The sequence below is a fragment of the Nicotiana attenuata genome, chromosome 6 (assembly GCF_001879085.1).
Source record: "Nicotiana attenuata strain UT chromosome 6, NIATTr2, whole genome shotgun sequence".
Classification (NCBI taxonomy): Eukaryota; Viridiplantae; Streptophyta; class Magnoliopsida; order Solanales; family Solanaceae; genus Nicotiana; species Nicotiana attenuata.
Genome location: NC_031994.1, coordinates 69,021,484 through 69,027,902, shown reverse-complemented (window position 1 = coordinate 69,027,902; position 6,419 = coordinate 69,021,484). Strand labels below are relative to the sequence as shown.

The window sequence follows — 6,419 nt, the reverse complement described above, 5'->3', positions numbered from 1 at the left end:
TCACGACATCCAAAGGTGAAAAATTGGGGTCGTGATATTATAATACAAATAACTAGAAAAGAGTCTTCAATCTAAGCTAGGGCGATACCAAAAAAATTCTAAAACCAAAATCTAACAAAGAATAAATTCAAGAATGCAATTTTTTTTTTTTTTTTGTGTGAAGAAAATGAAGCATACAAAGGAAAAATGCAAGCGTGAACGAAGGGTAAAAATTGGAGGACAAAACTTTTACTTTACAATTTGCACCTTGTGGACAGATGTCTAAAATATAGTTACAATTGTTATTCAGTAAAGGACAAGATAAAAGATTATGAAATTAGGATAAAGAATTAAAGAAAACCTTTGACTTTTGATATTTTTGTTTGAGAATTCTAACTTTTGAATATTTAAGTTAAACATGAATTTATTAAGCAATTTTTGCTCAAGTTCAAAAAAAGTTTCAAGGCTTACGGTTCAAATGGATGCCCAGAGTACTGAGGCTTATGCCTGAGCGAACGCCCAGAAGATTAGGGCTTACGCTCCAAGATACTTACGACCCGTCAATATATTTTGGTGCGTTTTTATTAATACGCTTCACACCAAGACTCACCCCAGAATTTGCCCAAAGAATACCTTTTAAAATATTGATTTGGATTCCTCTAAAGTCAAGTGTACAGACGCAATGAATGTTATCTTTCAAAAATTGGGAGGAAAAAACAGAAACAGAATGCTAAACATCAGTGAACAGATTAAGAAAATATTGATAATTTCATATTGCAAAACAACTTATTGTGGCATGAATTTCGTCAAAGAGATTAGATAGATGAATTAGCGACCGCAATCAAATCATTAAAGAAATATGATGAGCATTGATTATTTAACTATTAAGAGTATATTAAGAATTTAAATATTTTGTTTAGGTACAGATCCACCATTGGTAATTGCTAACTTGTTTTTCAAAGAAGATCAAGTTTAAATCGTTTTGAACCCAAAAGAGAGATAACATATATTACTACTTAATTTAAAGAATATTCTTTTATCAAATAGAAAATCAATATCACAAGGTTTATGCCGCCTATTTATGTTATTATAATAATGGAGAAATCTGACTATTTTGTTAGGACCACAGAGAAGTTGACTAGACGAGGGAATAGTACAAAATGTAATAAGGACAATATTAGAGTAAAGTAGCTTTTAGATAAGAACGATAATCTTTTAAAATGTTATTTAGTCATTTATTTAGTATATGCTAATGAGTGGATATTCAATTGTGTTAAGCTAATCCTCCATTTCTTCTCCATTTTACTTCTTGTTAAATTTTATTTTAGGGCATTTACGGGTTAGTGGTCCCATTTTTATTAATTTCTTTTAGGTTATTGAACCTGATTTAAAGTTTCTACAAATTCCAACATCATGCTTGCAAGTGGAAAAGGCTGAATAATTATTTACAAGAATATAAAATTTAGTATTCTGATAGCACTTTAATTACTTCCTACTTTTCCGAGGAAAAAAATAAATACGATCTTAACCAGAAATGTTCAAATTAAAGTATTCTAATCAATCACTACTGAAATACTATTCTTTTCCTTTATTTCTTTTCTCTTTTTTCTTTTATCTTTTTTTTAGGTGAAAGGAGAGCAGGGCACTTGTAAGATACTACTCTCTCCGTTCACTTTTAGTTGTCAAATATTCTAAAAATAATTTTTTTATTTTTACTTGTCACTTTTCGCATATCAAAAGAAAAATAATTTATTTTTCTTATTTTGCCCTTAGCATTAATCACTCATTTCAAATCATCTTCCAAATCCGTAAGACTATACACCAATGAATACAGGTATCATGGTAAATTATGCATTTTATTTATTATTTCTTAAGAGATGTACAGAATCAGTAATGGACAAGTAAAAGTGAACCGAGGAAGTACTAAATAAAAATATTAATGGAATAATTTAATGGTCTATGCAGGTATTGCTAGCATTTAAAAGTTTGCAAAGTGTGAGAGTTTGGAGTTCCCTTTTAGACATGAATAATTTATATTCTGTGTTTATTCGGCCTTGCTACTCTATGCAAAATTATCTTTATCTAATTCACAAAACTTGCCAATTTTGTTTTGTTTCTTTTCCTCCGAAGCTGCGGAAGTAAGGTTTCATGAGTAGGAAAATGCAAGCAATCAACTTACCTTTACTTCCGGACTATTTCTGACCTTCTTCATTTTCGAAATATGAATACCAATTTCATCAGTATTTCGATTTCATTAAGGGGAAATTTATATTTTTGGGCTTCATTGCCAAGGAACCAAGAATATTCCTTTTCCCTTAGAAAATTATGTTCTTTTAATTTGGGCTCTCATTTATGCCAATTGCCTAATAATCCTGGGTGTGATTTTTAAAAATAGCCAGATTTACAATTGATCGTTCAAAAATAGCCCAATTTTAAAAGTAATCGAAATTTAGCCACTTTTTATGTAAAGATAAATCTGAGCGAAAACACTGTTCAAAACCCGGAAAATACTCCAGTATATTATGCTGGAGTTCCAGCATAAGTATACTTGAACTCCAGCATATTATACTGGAGTTCCAGGATAGTATGCTGGAACTCCAGCATAATATGATGGAGTTCCAACATAAATACACTAGAACTCCAACATAATATACTGGAGTTCCAGCAAGTATAATGGTCCAGTATAATATACTGGAGTTTGGAGCACCAGTGCTCCAGTCTCCAGTATATTATACTGGAGCCAGCAAAGTATACCGGTCCAGCATAATATGCTGGAGTTCATACACAAGTGCACCGAACTCCAGTATATTATACTGGACCGGTCTCTATTGCAGCAAAACGGTGGCTATTTTTTATTGATTTGGTAAACGCTGGCTATTTTTGATTGACCAGTCCAAAAACTGGCTATACCGTGAAATTTTGGCAATAATCCTTTGCTGATGTAGAGCCCATTGCTACTCTTTAGTTACTTGAGATATTGATGTTGCTGCGCCAACTATTTTTTTTAAGGGAAATTACCAGCTATGTCCATTTATAAGTAGCTCATTACAAAAATTGGCCAATTGATAAAATATTACTAATATTACTAATATTAGCCAAATTAGCCAATTAGCTATTTGTAGCAAAAAAATATTAAATTTTTGCTTTGTTTTGAGTGGGTGTTATTAGAATAGATTGGGCACAACTTAAGGAGCTTGAATCTCAGTTTTAGGATGATTTGGTGAAGTTTTGAGGTGGTTTGAATTGAAAATTCAAAGTAAAAGTTGAACATGAAAAAAAATGATATGTGTATCACATTGTATATCATTTGTGTATCACATATGTATCATATTTGTATCAATTGTGTATCACATGTATATCCATGTATACCTGTGTGTGTGATACATGCGTGATACATGTTTGATACATGTGTCGCAGAAGACTTTTTTGAACTCGATTTAATTACGAATTTCGATACAAAAGCAGTCCAAATCACCTCCAATCTTCCTCAAATTTTGTGTATTGACTTATCTATATATTTTCAATGAATTTCAACTATACCCATTGAAAAAGTTCCTTTTTTGTTTAGATTTTTGGAATATTGTATAGATTTTGTATTTCATCACCTTATTTGCTACCCCGTCCATGAAATTTCCTTTCCGTAATGTTGCTAATCACGCTTAAAAATATGGAAGATGATTTTTGCATGTGATTCTTTGAGAGAAAGAACTCTATTATTTGGTTTTCAATTTTTGTTGGCTAGTTTTGGTAAGTTTATGACTAATGGCTAGAGGTTGGTAAGTTGAGATTTATTTGGGACATTTGTGCAAGTTTCCCTTTTTTTTTGTTCTGCCTTGGACGAACGAAAAACAAGAAAGAAAATAATGAGTCAAGCCTAATAAATCCACATTATGTATTGCTTGTGGGTTTGATCAATGATGTATATGGTTTTGACTTTTGGGCGAAACATAAGTAAAAGCAAAATGGGCTGAGAGCTTGCCAAGAGGTGTTCTAGCAGGTCACATACTATATAAGTTTGAATTCGCATGGAGTTTAAGAACGAAATAATTATCTTTAAAATTTATGGTCTTAAATATACTATATTTGTGTAGTTATAAATTTTTTAAAACGTGTAGTATTAAGCATGTCATAACATTTGCCATAAAGCTTTTCATTAAGGATAAAATTAAAAGTATAAAGTTAATTATTTTCAAATATAAAAGTGTGTCTTCGGTCCTTACTCGTTACAAATTTACAATGCTGTAGCCTGTATGTCAATTGTGAATTTGTGATTGTTAATTAGTATTAGGCCTCCTTACGGCTTCCCTACATGGACTCCCATGTACACGGTAAACCTCTGGTGAGAAACATTTTACCTTGAGCAATTTATATTGTCTCATTTCGTCATTAAGAACGGTAAAATCATCTATCGCAGATTAAATGAACTTCTAATTTAGAACTAAGCTATTCTTATCAAGACAGAATATACATTCAGTCTTGTAATAATGGGTTCAATTAAACCCGCTCCTAACAGTCTAGGTCCGACTCTAATCATGAGCCATTTTCTGTAACAATTGACGAATTTTTAGGATCATCATCAGCTTTTTCTTGATTGCAGGCTAACATATGTGCTTTTTTAGCTTCTCCAACCCAATCAATTCTAGCAACAAACACCAACAACAAAGCCAAACAAACAACTACTCCAACCATAAACCCTGTCAACAGACCTACAAGCCCAAGATGAACCTTGAACGCCAAAATTACCCCCAACGGCAAGGCCAGCAAGTAAAATCCACTGATATTAGCGTACATCCCTAGCCAAGGCCGCGCTGTTCCTCGAACAATTCCTCCACAAACTGCTAAAGGAAAGTTAACCACTTCAATTAACGCCATCAGCAACATGATCTTCTTCACTCCTCTTATTATCCCTTTGTCATGACTAAACAAAGGACCCCAAATTCCTCTTGCCCCTACCATTACAAAGCCACCTAGAAACCCAAAAATAATACTCAAGCCTAATGACACATATGCTGCCCGGTAAGCAGGGGCAGGACTATCTGCCCCGAGCTCATTCGATACGCGAACGGACGCACACGTCGCAAGCGAAAGCATAACAGAGAAGAGCAAATAATCAAAGTTCAATACAATGGCTATAATCCCAACGGCTTGTTTAGCATTTTGGAGTCGCCCTGTAAGCAAAACCAATATCTCATAACACCACCATTCAAGACAAGTAGTAAGACAACATGGTCCACAGAGTTTAAGCAATCTGACCCAATCAAGAATCCCCTGTTCCCACCACCCTCCTTCTTTCCATTTCCCTCCCTTTCTATTCTCTACTATTATTACATAAATAGCCAAAAGAATCATGATTATTAAGTCTGTTATCCAATATGCCATGGAAATTCCTTCTAGCCCTTTAGTCAATGAAAGTAACATAGTAATCGGTATATGCAGAGCAACAGCTAGAGTTGAGCTTAACATAATTGGTACTGTAACATTTTGTGTGCTCAAGTAAGCCTTTAGTGGACACAAAAATGATGTGATTGCTAAATCAGGGAGGAGATAAATTAGATATTTCTTAGCTACCATAGAAATGTCATTTTGCTGGCCACATTTTATGAGGATTTTGTCCACGTTAAGCCACAAAAAAGATATAGGAATTGAGACAAGTAGTAACAAAGAAGTTGACATGACAAGGGTCTTGTGAAGTAACTTATGATTCTTGGCTCCAAAGGCTTGTCCACATATAGGTTCCATAGCACCACTGAGACCATTCAAGACTGAGAATCCAAGTAACGTTCGCGAACGTAAAACCCAACGTGGCTCCTGCCAATGGAAGATCTCCGAGCCTACCGAGAAATGCAGTTGTGATGGCTGTTTTTGCAAACCATGTGAAGTTCATAGCCATCAAGGAAGTACTATTCCTTTTTGCAATTTCATTTCTAAAAGGGTATTTTGTATGAGATTTTCTGGCCATTTTTTGGTCATTGCTTCAGGCATGGTAGTTGTGGTATTTGCGAGATATTGGTGAAGTTCTTTGTGTTTTAGTGATTTCTTCTTAAAAAATAGAGGGCTTGCACAAGAATAAGGTGTTGGTTTTGTAAGGGATGGTATAAAAAGATGGCTATTCATGTAACGGCCAATTGAGGAAAGAAAGCCAATTAGAGAGGGAAAACTTGGTGGGAAATTTATAGTGCGAGATGAGAATGCAAACGCAAATAAAAAAAGAGTAATGCTAAAAAGAAGAAAATAACACGCGACAGAAATCTTTATGAAAGACTGTGTTTGGCTAAGCTTATAAGCTGGTTAAACTGAGTTATAAACATTTTTTGGTTTATTTACGTGTTTGGTAAACACCCAAAGTGCTTATAAATTCAACTTATGGCATTTCAGCTTATAAGCACTTTTAGTTTGACCAATACTTTTACTAGTTTATCCTTAATAATATTTTCTAATTC

The 6,419-nt window shown here is 33.7% G+C and overlaps 1 pseudogene; it reads right to left on the bottom strand.

Moving 5' to 3' along the window:
* On the bottom strand, window positions 4,191–6,104 carry LOC109227148 (annotated as a pseudogene).